Below are 15,099 nucleotides of genomic sequence, written 5' to 3' on the forward strand. Positions count from 1 at the left end.
TTTTAATCTAGAAACCACCCCAGAGCACTGGGAAAGTTCTGGCCTGAACGATTCCAGTGACGGGCCCAGTTTTTCTAACTTTGTCAAAGAGTTTCACCTGACATTAGCAGATCCAGCTTCTGAGGTATAAAATGCCAGAGGGACATTGCTCTTCCACTTCATCAGCTCTTTAAGCAAATTAAACCTTTTCAGAAGAGGTTAGGGGAGGCAAGTCTCTGAGGAAAGTTCAGGGCAGCATAATAAACTTAAATGAGGCCAGAAAGTAAATCACCCACTGCACAGACTGAAGCTAGCAGACATTTCATGCACCACATGAGTAGGCTCCATCCAGGAGGCTGGGGGGGCTTCTCCAAATGCTGAGAGTGAAATGCAAGCTCCTGGGATGGATTTAGAGCTCTGCAATACAAAAACCAGTCTGCATTTTCTCCTAAAATGTTACAGAATTCATAGATCTGGCAGTAAAATCCTATGGGGGAAGAACTAATAAAAAATTATTGTCGTCCAAAGCTTGGTTTCTATTGCTGGAGACCTACCCTGCTGCTGGTTTGCCATTCCATTGCAGCTGATAATCTGGGAGTCTGACAGTCTCTCCACTAATAAGGGGTTGACTATTGTGAAAGAAAGCAATTCATTCTGGGGCTGAGGTGGGATATCAAGGGGTAAAACTCTCTGAGCACTGATAATGTTCAATTTAGACAGGTTTTGCCAGGCTTCTGGATGTTTAAGAAGCATTTTGAGCAAAGTCAAAAAATCCAAACTGCTTAACGATATATGCAACACAGAGGGTAAAACTTGACAGGCTCAGAGGAAAACAAAGAAGATTTACACACCCGGTGATTAACTCCTGCAGTACATATGGCACCAAGACATCACTAGAACCTCACTGCTCCATGGCAAATCCAGACTTCCAGTCATTTCCAGTTTCCTTCCATTTATTTTCCTCATTAAATGGAATAAAAATTGCTGTGACTGTAATTTAATTTGGTTGCTCCCAGTAGCTAATGCTTTCTGACTGCTGATTAATTATTACAGTTTTTCAACCTTCTTTTGAGGACAAAATAAAAAGCTGATTTGGAGACTGAATTCTCCAAGGCTGCCTGTACAAACACTATGGATGCAGCTTGCCTTGGAAATACGATTAGGATATGTGGAACTGAATATATTCATAGTAGGTGATTAGAATGTCTTATAAAAATAGATGAGCTCTTTCAGGCCATAAAATGGGTCCACTTCCCCCAGCAAAGGCCAAAGTAGCTGAAGATTGCCAGACAAAAGCTGCATTTCCCTTTCCATTCTGCTCACAGACATTCTGGAAAAGGAGCCAGAAGGGGCCAGACTTGCATTCCTGTGCTAATAGAATGTGAAAGTTTGATCTGAGTAGAAATTTTCCATCACGTCATATTAGTCTTTGCTTCCCTTGATGTGGTCTCAACAGCTCTCATCACAATTACACTTCAGACATGTTAGAGGAAGCCAGTGCTGATAGGACAGTAATGCAACATAATCAACATAGCAAAACTGCTAATAGCACAGGAGTTTGCTAATGGGATATGCATCCTCCAGGAAAGGTATAGAGAGGTTTTTATGGACTCTTAGATACCTGCTAACTCAGTGCTAGACTCTAATGGCACTGGCATGACAAGGTTATATGCCATTTCACAGGTACAGTGAAGCTGTAGTTTCTGAACCTTCTGCCATAGAGAAGTTATGGGCAGTAAAACCCCCTCCAGCTCTATCTACTCCACTGTTCACGGGCTGCTGCAGGAGTCTCCTCTACAGTATATTCCCCAGTGACTGGTCCAGTCCAGGTACAATTGTGGGTGACATTTGTTTATAGTTTAAAATACAGCCAAACTAGGGGCTGGACTTTGAATCCCTGACTTCCCTTAGTGAGTGGCTCCTCGGGCAGGCCTCAGACTGGTACCTGCTGAACTTTAAGCACGTGCAAAGTTGCATTGAAGTCAAGAGGCCAACTCCACAAATAACTGCATGGCGGCACAGGCAAGGGGTTCACTATTTGGCCCCACACTTGTATTTTGTTTTCCCTTCCCCAAAATACACACCTTGACTTCCATCCAACCCAGAGTCTGATCTGGCTGCCCAGGAAAGATTTTATGGCCAAGTGATAAACTCTGGTCCAGAGAAGCTGGGGCAGCTCACACAAACCATTCTAGTAATAACTACAGTAAAAGGAGTTACAGGGATGACAAACGCAAATGTTTCTGTGTCATCCATTACAGGAACAGCCTTGGAAACGATTATTCCTGTGTTCATTGAACAAGGAAAAATGCCTTAAATTTGTACTTGTAAAGGGGATGATTGTGTTAGGGCTCGGAACGCACTAATCCCCACATTGTCATATAGCCTGTTGTTCTTTTGTAGCGAATAATCAGCATTAATTCTTTAAAGTCTTCTTCGCCCTCCCTTCCCTTACTCCAATAAATGTCACAAAATCATTTATTAGTCAGAGACGACAGGCTGTGGACTCTAATTTGATTCCCTTACGTGCACGCTGCTGATGTCCCTTGGGAGACTGAGTAATTTTTGCCACTTATTTTTAGAAAATGACATTGCTCTAAATGCCAACAAAGGGGGGTTAAAAAAACCCTTCCGCCTGTCACTGGTAATAACAGCGAGAGAAGATTTTACGCCTGAGCTTCTGCCTTATCCCTTTTAACAGTTAATAGCGCTCTGGTGGAGGCAGGAGAGCCTGTCTGCTGGGTAAGCACATTGCAAGGGAAGCAATCTCTCCAGCCTTTACTCCTTGCAATGATCCCAGGGCTGGATGGATCAGCTGTTTTTTCTTCAAATCTCTCTGGAGACCTTTACCATCCTTACTGATGCTCTGGTTCTTCATATTACTCTGCAGTGTTCAAACGAATGAGGAAGCGAGCAATGCAGGGAGACGGCAATGCATTAGAGCTAGCTGAATCTTAAGATGTTCAAAGCTCCAGCTTCTAATAAGCCCTGAAAGGTCTGGATGCTGATCCAAACTTTTTAGCCAGACACATCAGAGTTGTCTTTTCATTCTCTTCCTGACCCAGTCAGATTCCTTCAGAGCAGAACCATTGGGGGGTGGGGGGACTCCTGCCCTAACAAGTTGCTATGGTAACACTCTGCAATGTGGCAGGCAGCTAATCGCACAAGGGGTCAAGAGACATTTCTACGCCTTTAAACTTTCTGTATGCTGTGACGCTGGGAGTACTTTTCCCAGGCTAGAGGAAGAGCTCTGTGTGGCTCGAAAGCTTGTCTACCTCACCAACAGAAATTGGTCCAGTAAAAGATATTACTTCCCCCACCTTGTCTCTTTAAACTTTCTGGTAACTTTGGATTATCAAAAACAAAAATGAATGCTACCACAAAGGAGAATGGAGTTACCAAAGCAATGATATATGGACACCAAATTAAGCCCACCTCCACAATATGCATAATATCCCCCTGAAATCTAGGATGCTTTGCTTCCTACTATTTAGGTTATTTTCAAAATATTTATATAAATACTATAATATACTATTAGATTTCCCAAAATGTGAGTGCTCAGTTTTCTCTTCTATGAGTATAACCATCAATAACATGTAAATATTCAAATTGCGTTGGCTTTAGCATGCTCAAGAGCTACCACTGTGAAATGAGGAATTACGACATATGGCCATTGCCTTTAACTAAGAGTCATGCATGTATGCAACAATGTCCAATATGGCAGAGATTTAATTTTAAACCTTGAATAAGCAAACTATATAGGAGTCTACATCTCTGTGTATTTATCTTCAGCCTCCACAGACCCAGGAGTTTTATTTAAATTAAATATTTTTAGTGCTTTCCAATATGCTGCCGAATAATAAAAAAGGATTTTTGTAGCTTTGTTTAGCTCCACTTTTATAGCAGTAGTCTGATTCAGCCTGAAAGAGATAGTAAACTCTAGCAGAGTTTAAAATGACTTAATAAGGTCCTAAGGTGCTTTTAACCTTTTGGAGATGGATGCTCTAGGACAGAGTGATATAAACTCTTTAACTCTGGGAGTTTTTTCTGTCTCAGGATTCAGTAGGTTTCATGATGACACTGCAGATGCTTTAGTTTTAGTATCTTCTACCTGAACATTCTATGTTAGCACTGTAAGTCCTGTGTATTTTTTCTCTCCCCAGAAATCTTGACTGCACATTTGGCTTGTGCCGAAATCCTCTGTTGTCAACAAAAAAAGGTTGACTTGGAAATTGATCTGGGTGGTACAAAGCCTTCAGCCGGAGCTGTAGGGGGAATCAATTCTGAAATAATGCACATTGGCTGCCTCCAAAACATGCCACTAAATTGCTTTCCATCTCCTCTTCCTGAGTGATATGCTCCTTTGGTTTTTGTTCAGAAGTTTACATTACAAACTAGAAATAAGATAAGCCTGATAGTGAACTAGAATGGCTCTAAATGCTCACAACTGACCACATGGTACTCATGTGACTCAAGACAAGATGACTCCTATTTCAAAGGAAAACTAGATAGTACCAACCCCAACCCCCTCAAAAAAAAAAAGACAAAAAATAATAATTCTGAACCTTGAAACCTCTTAATGTTTCTATAGCCTGCAGCGTTTTCAGATCTCAGTTACATGGTTCTATATTTTTGGAAATGATAGTAATGCTGCTGATGAAACTTTGGAAGACCACACTTATATACATTTGATTTAACATGTCCCGGTCTCTCAACATTACCTGGTTGCTATAGCAAGATTCTGATTTGTGTCACACTTGCCTTTAAATGAGACGGGAAAATTTTAAAAAGAAACGTTTGTAAATGAAGGACCCTGTTCCTTGTCTATAATGGATTTAAGGTTCTTACATTCCTACAAACAGAAGTCACTGACATTAATCAATTTCTAAAATAGCAACAGATTGTATCAATCAAGAGAAGAAGAGAAATGGAAAATGGCAAGTAAAAATAAACCCTTTAGAGCCTTTCAGAGACAGCAAAGGATGGTCAAAGATAGCTCCTTTCTGCAGAGAATGTTACTTGTCACCACCTGTATCTGTAATGTACATAAACCTTCCTTTTCCTGGGTGATACAGGTGGTACAAAGGAGAAGTTTAATGTATTTCCAGGGTTATGGGTAGAGGTCCCTTTCAAGACAAATACAAGGTTTGTCTCAAGTTCCTATCTAGAATGTACACACACTTATGGTTCTAGGAGAATTAAAATAAAGCACTGGTCACCTTTGATAGTATTTTGGGGATATTACCATCCAAAAGCTTATGGGGCAAGGTCTAAGTAAGAAACCAACATACAAATTCAGGTTGAGGGAATGAGGATTTGCCTCTGTTGACCCATTTCAGCTGCAATAGTAGGGCCCTCCTCTTCTAGTTTATTTAACACAATGTTATACTGTTAATGGCACAGTGCAAAGGTAAGAAGTTATTTACTGCTATGATTGCAGAGCTAAATGTAATTAGCAATGCATCTCAAAAAAAGAGGCCGTTCGGGTGTGAAGGAAACTCCAGGAGTTATAAAAAAGGCAGGCCCAGAGTTCTGAACATTTGATCTTGTGCAACTTACCATACTTGTTTTTTTTTATTGAGTCACCTTATTCACATTCTATTTACTGTTGGAAGATCTAATCCCAGCCCTCTCTTGTTCTGAAATTTCAAGCTTGGGTCATTGCATGGCTCTGAACTCCTCTGTATTATTTTTCATCTTTATTACATTTATTTGTCCTTTTGGGCTGTTTTACAGGATTAGTGAGAGAGCTTCCCCCCCCGCCTCCTTCTCTGGTGGCTTTTTCCCTGAGCCTCATTAGCATTCAGAAACATATTCTTTAGGGTTCTGTTTTCAAGGTTAAAACATTCTGATGGCAAGTAGGATTCCTGGTCTAAAGTTTTCCTTTGAAGTCTTTTTACAAGCCATTGGGGAAGTAACTAGGCAGCAAGGCACTGCCTGGAATACTGACACTGGGACTTAGCTCATGAACTAATGCCCAGTGAAATTTTGCAGTGATTTCTGGAAGGGTATTTGGCTAATGCTACAGAACTTTAATTCAGAGAGAGAGAGAGAGAGAGAGAATGAAACCATCACCAGGTAAATTAATCATTAGCATTTTGTTTTCGAAACTGTACCTGTTCAATCAGTTAATATTCATGAAATAACCTATGTACATTACATTAAAGCCATTTTTCTTCAGTCTTTCCACTGTGCTAGGCGAGTGCATGCTATATATTGTAAAACTGAAAGAATAATTAGAATGCATTACTAGGCAAGGAGGCTAAGTAATTACCATTAAAATCCTTGAGCCATTTTCTATCAAGTGGGCAATTCAGATAAGGTATACTTCAATAATCAATAACAATGTGCTTCAATAACCAGTGATAGAACCAGTGCCAGCAAGTTACCCTTCCAGTATGATCCACCTCTATGTAACAAAACAGGTTACAAAGCCTCCTTGAACATAGTTATGTCACTAATGAATACGTAGATCCAAAAGGAGGGAGGTAATGCCTAGCTATCACAGACAAGACTCCCTCTTGCTAGAGGCAGGGAGTAACAAGGTGACTCTCAGTCCCAGGTACCTTGAGAACCATCACCGAAGCTTTGTGCGAAATGTCACAATCTGTCACAAAGATCTGGCCTCTCTTCAATCACTCATTAGATTCAAAGGCAGTGTTGCTGGCTCTTCATCCGCATCATCAGGCTGAACCCCCCCAGCACACAGTGCTCTCAAACTGTCCGTCAGCGTGCAAAGGGGTGCATGTCCTGACCGTGCCTGGTGCCACTTGCAGGGCCGCCCCAAAGTTCTGTGGATTTGCAGGATTGAGCCAGATTTGAGAGCTGCACTACACAATGCCTGGTGCCACACCATCAACCATCACAATGGTCCCAGTAGCCTATACATGTTTGATTGATTTGTTGTCAGCATGGCTGATGGATCTGCAGCTTCTCAGCCTAGGCCTGTGGCAAAAGAAGAGAGACTGTATTTAAGGGGGCTTGCTTCTTTGAGCAGGGTCCATCACTATTTGCAAAGAACTGGCTGCACAGAGAGGAAGTAGGAGGGACTTTGCCTGACCTGAAATGCTGAGAAGACCTTGGGCTCACAGAGGGGTTGAAGTCTGACTAGGGTGGGGTTCTTCTCAGGACGTGAGTTATTTTGCAAAGATCTGTTACTCTCTAGTGCTTTTAAAAAGCAATAAGAATTCCTTTGCTAACCCTAAATTCCTTTCCTGCCATGTCGTCCCTGAAGGGGTTATATTAGGATCTGAAGAGAAACCAGAGTGACCACAACCTAGTGGGACTCAGAGGGAGCATGTGTAAATGAAAGGGGGAGCTCAGGAGGTCTGAGACACTGGTTCCAGTGTCGGGGGCAGCTGGATTGTAGTGGCCCATGGAAGGGCTTAGTCAAGGGGTCTGAACCCGGAAATGTGTCCTAGAGACCCTTGGCTAACAACAGTGACTAGACTCTGCCTAGACCCTGTTGGCTTAAAAGCACATAGGACCCAAGAGTTGGGTCCACTCAGAACAGCGGTGTCTGTCTAAAGCGGGGACTGGACTAGTTTGCGATGGTGAGCGCTTCACCTCTCATGGCATTGCACATTGGGATTAACAAAAGCAAACCAGGACTTCTGCGGCCAGGTAATCAACACCCCGGCCTGAAATTCACCCCCGGGCAGAGAGTCAGCACAGATCCTATGGGACAATGAAGTCTGGTTTAAACTCGCAAAATAGGACTCAGATGGGAGTTAAGAAGTGCATAAGCTCTGTGTTTGCCTTCTGCAGAGGGATGAATTTCACCCAGTATGGTTAGCAGTGGAGAGTCAGTGACTCCTTTGCACAGACTGACTCTCACAGCTTAAGATCCCGCTATGCCAGCTGGCATGGGACCACGCAGGGAAGCCTGCCAGTGTCTATATGCAATTTTAGAAAAATAATTTTAAAAGGGGGAAAACATCGGTATTGTCATGTGGAAAAAAAAAAAGAAAAGAAAGACACAAGCCACCACAACAACCACCTTTATAATCCCAAACAGCAACCCAATGCCACTCACCCAGCAGATTAATATTCCAGGTAGGAAATACAGACCTATTGTGTCTCATCTCCTTCATCGGCTGTTAATTGTCAGTGCCCTGAATCAACACATGGTGGAAGGTGTCAGTTATCTTGTAAAAGACAGAGCAGCAGCCATTACCTTAGCAAAATATCACAATTTCCTTACTCCCTTCAGAAAAAATATCAAGAGAGTTACTGGGAATCTCCATAAAGATTATTGATGGGACAACTTTCCTAACTGATCAATCATTCAGCAGTCGGAAAGGGAATTACCTATCACCTACAGCAGCTGATTACGGATTGATGCAGGCCGCTGCAATTTAATCCTGCAGTGATGCTTTTTTGTAAGTAGAACCAATGCTGATTATCATTAGAGTAGCTTCCCGAGGGCACATCGAGTGCTAACACATAGGAAGACATGACCCCAGTCCGGAAGAGTTGTTGAGGTACTTATCTGGGCCTCCCCTCACCATAGTCTCTGAGTATCTCACTGGGTTTTATCCTCCTGGCCCCCTGAGGCAGGGACGAGGGATTATCTCTATTGCACAGATCAGCAGTTGGGTCACAGGGGAGATTAAGTAACCAATATCACACAGAAAACCAGGAGTTTAGCCCACGTTCCCTACGTCCCAGGACAGTTCCTGTCCAGTACACCAGCCTTTCTACCCTAGTTTATGCCTGCAAACAGTTATGTATGTGCTTGGCTTTTTGCTCGTGCATAATTCCATTCAGCTCAATAGGAATACGTGTACCCAGAAGTGGGGCCTAATTTAAGATAAGCGGCGGTAACAAACATGAGGAGGGCGGGGTGAGGGAGAATGAGGGTGATAGGAAGTTTGTACAGGCTGGGTGTGGGCACAGTTTGATGGTGCTGAGATGTTTACATTTCTAAAATGATATAAATCAAACTTTAAATATGAGTCTCCTGTGGATTTGGAATTAAAGTTTAGTGCAGCTCTGGGTTTCTATAGAATACAAGCAACACTAGGTTGTACAGGGAAAACAAAGGAGAGAGCTCATTTGGCCATGCTGATCTATATAAGACTGTACAAAGGGAAAGCAAAGGAAAGTCCTTTTAGCCACATGGATCAATATAAAACTATATTCACTACTAAGCAGACCTTTGGTTTTCATGCAAACTTCATAGTTCCATTAAAAGTTAATGGGATTTGTGCTCCTAATTCACTTAGGAGCTTTGGAAAATCCCACAGTAAAATGCGAACCCATTTTGTTTCACCTTGTCTTCTGCACAGCATATTACAGTGGGCCTGCACTTCATGGAGTAACTACCAGTGAGGCTGCATGTCTCTGGCGACATACCATTTTATGACTATGTGTGCACTGAGTCTGATGGCTGAGCACGCATGAGGAATTTTAATTCCTGAATTAAAGTGAGGACCCCGGCAGATTAGATCTGGATTGAAATCGCCGTTTCGCTTTCTGTTAGACAATTTGATTTTCTATAGAAGGGAAGGCTGACTATTTTAAATGCTTTTGATCAATTCTTTTTTCAGCCGTTATTTGCTGAAATTAAGTGAGTTTTGATTGGAAAATAAGCTTAACCAACTGCTTTATTAGTCAGCGGAAATTGCTTTGGCTAATTGACAGAGGAAATATTGGAAGAGAAATCAAGACCTGGAAAATGTTACTTAACAGGAGTAGTTCAGCTCCCCTTAATCATGTTAGAATACAATTTTGTGGAGATATTGAATGCAGGGATGTTATGGGCTCTTTTTCAAGGCAAAATAGTAGAAATTTTTCCTACTAGAGGAAAGTAATTGCATTAGATTTATTGAAATAAAGATGATTTATCCGAGTTTGTGCCTGGGAATATGAGTTCTAGAGATGAAGAAACAAATTTGATTATTTGATTCACTTTTTTATACAATTAAAGTTTTATTACTTGAAGATGGAGAGGGGAGAAAAACATTGCATTTTGTTCCCAGCAAACTAACACTGGCAATTGCCTCTCAGCGAATTCTTCACAAACAAGATTGAATGACACTACCAAAGTATCTTCCTGCTGATGAAAGAGACTTTGCTTTAGGTCAAAAGATACACACATCAGCAACATGCATCGCACCAACATCCTATTCCAGCTTAATTTGGCGGGCACATCGACAGCTCTCTGGGAGTGACTGTATGTGCAGTGTACTTTGCAAATTCATTGCTGTCTCATGGCTCCTTTTTTTTAACCTTTTAATGTATAAATAGCCCTTGTTCTAGATTTGCATGCAAAATGCCAATGGGTAGCTCAGCACTGTTGTGTATTCAACAATCATGAGTCTGTTACTTGCCATATCTGCTAGCTGGGATCTCTGCTTTCATAAGCTATTTCTGTGCCCTTGAATTTTCACCACTGAGCCATCACAGGAAATGTGTCTGCAAGGAGCAGAAGACTGAAGTACAATCTGTTTGCTATCATTTCAGTGGGGCTCAAGCATAATTTGTGTTGCCCCAGGCTCTCACATTACTGTGTTCTTAACATAGTTTTTTCCCCTTCTTTTTGTGTGTGTTTTTTTCTATAGCCATAAAGGGTCAAAGTGTGTGCGCACACATTTATATAGACCTTTCACCTTGGGGACCCCAATGAAGAGTGGTGAAATGGAAATGCTATTTAAAGAAGTACTTTTCTAAACTGCCCTAAGAAGCATTGACTCAGTTCTAATCAATGTATTTCCTTCATTCTGAAACCCTTATGCTGCCTGCTGCATCCTTTGAAGCCAAGAAGATGGTCTCATGGCTAAGGCACATCAGGAGACGTGTGTTCAGTTCCTGGCTCTGGCAAAGACTTCTCATGTGTCTTTGGGCAAATCGTTTTAGGGTCAGGTTTTTAAAGGTAGGTAGGTCCATTGGAGTTAGACACCAAGGTGCTTTTGAAAACCTCCACTAGGCATCTATCTTCATTTTTAAAAATCTGGCCCATAGAGCCAGAGTCTGATGCCAAATGCCAATAATTCCCAACTCCCAGAATGAACCCTGTAATGAGTCTGAGACAATACAATGATCAGCCTCATGGAAAAGCCTGTAAATAAACCCATTTTTAAACAATTTAAGAAGTTTTAACAAGTTTACAAATCTTTGCCATGTAAATATCAGAAACAAAACAATTAGCTTTTGTTTAAAAAGACATTATGCAGGAATATAGTCATCAGATCTTTCTATTTAACAGAGTGTTACCATATTACAGAATGAGCATCATTACAACACCTTTGTCATTTCTAGTGACTTTATTAAATTGAGTGAAATTTCTATACACACGTATTTAACAGACCATGTACATAAGAACATAAGAATGGTCATACTGGTCATTTACCCCGGATCCTGTCTTCTGACAGGGGCCAATGCCAGATGCTTCAAAGGGAATGAACAGGACAGGGTAATCAAGTGATCCATTCCCTGTCGTCCAGTCCCAGCATTTGGCAGTCAGAGGCTTATGTCTATCAAATGTCAATATTCAAAAAAATTGGACGGGTGTGCTGGTGTTTTTGCAGGTGATTGTACTTTATCTGAATACTGAATAAAAGGTACCTAAAATATCTAAGTATCTACCTGTCCTCTAACTAAGTTAGAAAAGCATTTTACTGAATAGGTGGCCAACCATATGTATTCCATGGCTCTCCCAATCTTTGAAGCTCTCTGGTTGTGATTTGGGTCAAGATCTGGATTATTTGCAATGGATGTCATTGGTGAGGGGAAATAACTGATTTATCTCTAGTTCTATCCTAAATCCATAGCGCAGCCTTTGCTAAAGGGTGTGTGTAAATTTCTGGAGAGTGTGATTTTTTCTTAATCCACAGTAGCCTAGTGATGTTTATTCTGCCACAATTTTCTTGTTCAATAGAGATCCTGTGTTTGGATGGGTTTGGAACTCTCCGCAGTCCACTGCTTTGGGCTGGCTGGCTTAATAGTACCATAGAAGATTTGGAATGGCCAGTCCACCCTGTTTAATGGGTCTGTACAAAGTATCTGCTCTCTCTCTTGGTCTTTTCTTATTCCACATAAATTCTGACAACTTCCTCCGTATTCCTGCTAGGGTTTTATATGGGATAATCACAGAAAAATGTTTGAAACAAGAAAGATATCCTTGGCATTTAAATGATGGAGCGCTTCCAGGTGGTTTGAGATTTGAATTCCCAGGTATTTTATAGAATTTGTTATCTATTTGTATCCCAATATAAACCCATTCTTTGCTATGCTGAATCCAAATAGCACATGCGTGCTGATTCCTGCTATTCTTACCTTCCCTTTACAGTCCCCACAGCCATGCTGCACTCTGCCCCTGCAATATCCTTAGGAGGAGGATGCACAGCTGAGCCAGCCAATTCTCTTGGGTTTGGACTGTTATTTCCCAGCTGGGGTTCAAAGGCCCTTCCAGCTGAGCTCTAATTAGAAGAGTTGCACAGTCCAGAAGCCAGGGCAAGGAGTCCTGGGGGAAAGAAATGCTATTCTGATGACTTGTATTTTTTGTCTGGCGTTTTTAAGTGCACTCCTTGAAAAGCTGCAGCTGGAGACTTTTGTCAAGTTTGATTAACCAGAGCCCCACATAAAAGCCCATCTGGAGTGGGTGACTTTGGATTTCAACCTAGACCCCAGTTCCCTTGAGCCACTCCCTCTTGCTAGGATGCAGGTTTCATAGGCCACTCATCGGCTTGGAATACCTACGTTCTAGATCACAGAGTCATCTTCTATTATCTATATTCCAGTAGCACCTGCTGGAAGTCAAATCCTGGATACTTTTCCTAGGTGAGGAAAACAAAATGCTAAAGAGCTTTATGGCTGCACCAGGGCTTCCAGAGCTGTTGAGGGCACTGAAGGATGGACCCAGAACTCAAATGGAACTCAACCCCAAATTCAAACAGAAGGAAGCAGAAAAAGTAAGGGCATCTTCGGCAGGGACCTTGAAGTCACTGGGGCCCCTTATCACAAAGCGGGGGTTAGAGATAATGGACCATCAGCTGCCCACTTATCTCCCTGCTGCAAGCACTATGCACCAGTCCATGGAGCGGATCAGGAGCTCCGTTGCGGCACAGCAATAACATTCCCTTCCAGTCAATAAACAATAATCTGAGATGCTATTAGCTGCACAGCTGATTTGCAGTGCTTCCAAAAAATTTAATTAAGGCTGTAACACTCTTCTAATGCACTGGATTTCCAATCTCCCTGGGCTGTGGATTTGTAGCCCAGCTGTAACAGCTCTTCCAATCATCGATCAGTCGAAGCTATAATGGCTATCCCGCCAATTAGCCTCCATTCCAGCAATGCTGATTAAGGCTATAATACTTCCACTGGGCAGTGGGATCACAGCTTCCCGGGACAGATGGGGATGACGCATTCCAAATGCAGTAGTTAAAGTCAGAATGCAAAGGGCAGAGCCATCTCTTCCAAAGGTAAGTGCCCAAACGATGAGGATTCGGTGGTTGGGCCAGTGGAGTGACCCTCAGAACTCTGACCTTTCCGAACCCTCCAAAAACTCAGCCAGACCAGGAAAGGAGAAGAAGAAAATGTTTTGCTCTGTGATTTTTTGGCCAAAGCACACAAGTGAGTGGAGCACAAAACCGAAAGGAGATGTTAGTGCAAAAATACAAGGCCACAAGCCTCTCCGTTTGCTGTGTGTGGATAACAAGCCAGGCCTGTGGATTTCCTAATTAAACATTGGGTTTTTAAAGCAGACAGAATAGTCCAAGGAACATGGCACTCAAACATGCCTATCTCTCAGCACGCTGGGCAGACACGCCTCTGAATCAGGAAACCGAGAATGTGAAGTGCAACAATATCAACTTTGGCCATTCCCAGGAACTTCCAATCAATAAGAACATATCAGTTTACAATACACAACCGGGTGACTAGCCCATGTACATAACTGGGAGCTAATTTACTACTTAAGACAGGCTCAGCATCCACTGGGGTTAATGGGCATCTTTCCATGGACTTCATTGGGCTTTGGAGCACGGCAGCTAGTCACTAGACTAAAATATAGCTCTACCAAAGTGCCTATCAGGAAACATCAGGGCTTTTATCACACCCATTGAAAATTTGTGTGCTCCAGACTGTTGCTCATGCATTCTGCTGTTTAGAAAGGTTTATGGGACACATTGCTGCATGGGGCTACTCTATTTCCCACATCTTCAAAAGTGTCCTGTGATTTGTGGTCCTCACCCTGGGAAAGGGGCCTGGTTTTCAGAGAGAGGGTGTTCAGCACTTTCTGAAAATTGGGCCATTTTGAATGTCTACAGCTGGAAACCCAGACTCACAAGTGACTTTACAAAATGTAGGCCTGTCTACTCACTGCCTGCTCACCAGGATGAAGTCCCAAGGGTCCCAAGGTAGGGTCTCTAAGAGGGAGATATTCCCACCCTTGGACATCTCCCCCACCTGTTCATTAACTTGAAGTCTGCACTTTTCACCATGACCCGCATTACACATTCTCCATGTTGGGAGCATTACAGATGACCTGGGCGGGACTTGTATTACATAGCAACTTTCACTGCTATGTGATGTAAACGGCTCCTCTCTGCTAAAGTGCCTGAAATGGCTCCTGTCTGGATTCTGTTTGAAAAAAAGGTTTTAGCTGAATAAGGCGAAGGATTGTCCTTTCTTTTCATGGCTCTTCTCAGTAGACCACACAGAGCATCTTGTAAGGCCCCCCCAGACCTCCACGCTGCCCAGCCCAGAATGAGATCTATTGAAACCTGAAGCCATCATTCATACACTGTAAAGAGAAGCGATGACTCCAGTCCCTCCCCTTTCTCCTCCCATCCCCAGGCTCTGGCTGGATCACCGTAATCATCCTTCTGCTTCGGTCACTGAGGGGGTGTGAAAAATAATCCCGCCCGAGCCCATCTCTTTCCAGGTCCTGCTGGGAGCGAGCAGCCGGAGGGGAAAACGCCGCCTGCACAATGCTGCCCTGCTCGCTTAATGAAAACGAATCCCTGCTTCTGGCCTTAACGAGACTTCCTAAGCGAGGGGCTGCGGCTGGAGCTGGGACCTCACTGGGTACGTCTACACCGCTTGCGGCAGCGAGTCTGGTCAACCAACTTGGCTACCACACTGACAATAGCTGCGTGGGCAGCACTTTTAAGT

Source organism: Malaclemys terrapin, chromosome 4 (assembly GCF_027887155.1).
Source record: "Malaclemys terrapin pileata isolate rMalTer1 chromosome 4, rMalTer1.hap1, whole genome shotgun sequence".
Lineage (NCBI taxonomy): Eukaryota > Metazoa > Chordata > Testudines > Emydidae > Malaclemys > Malaclemys terrapin.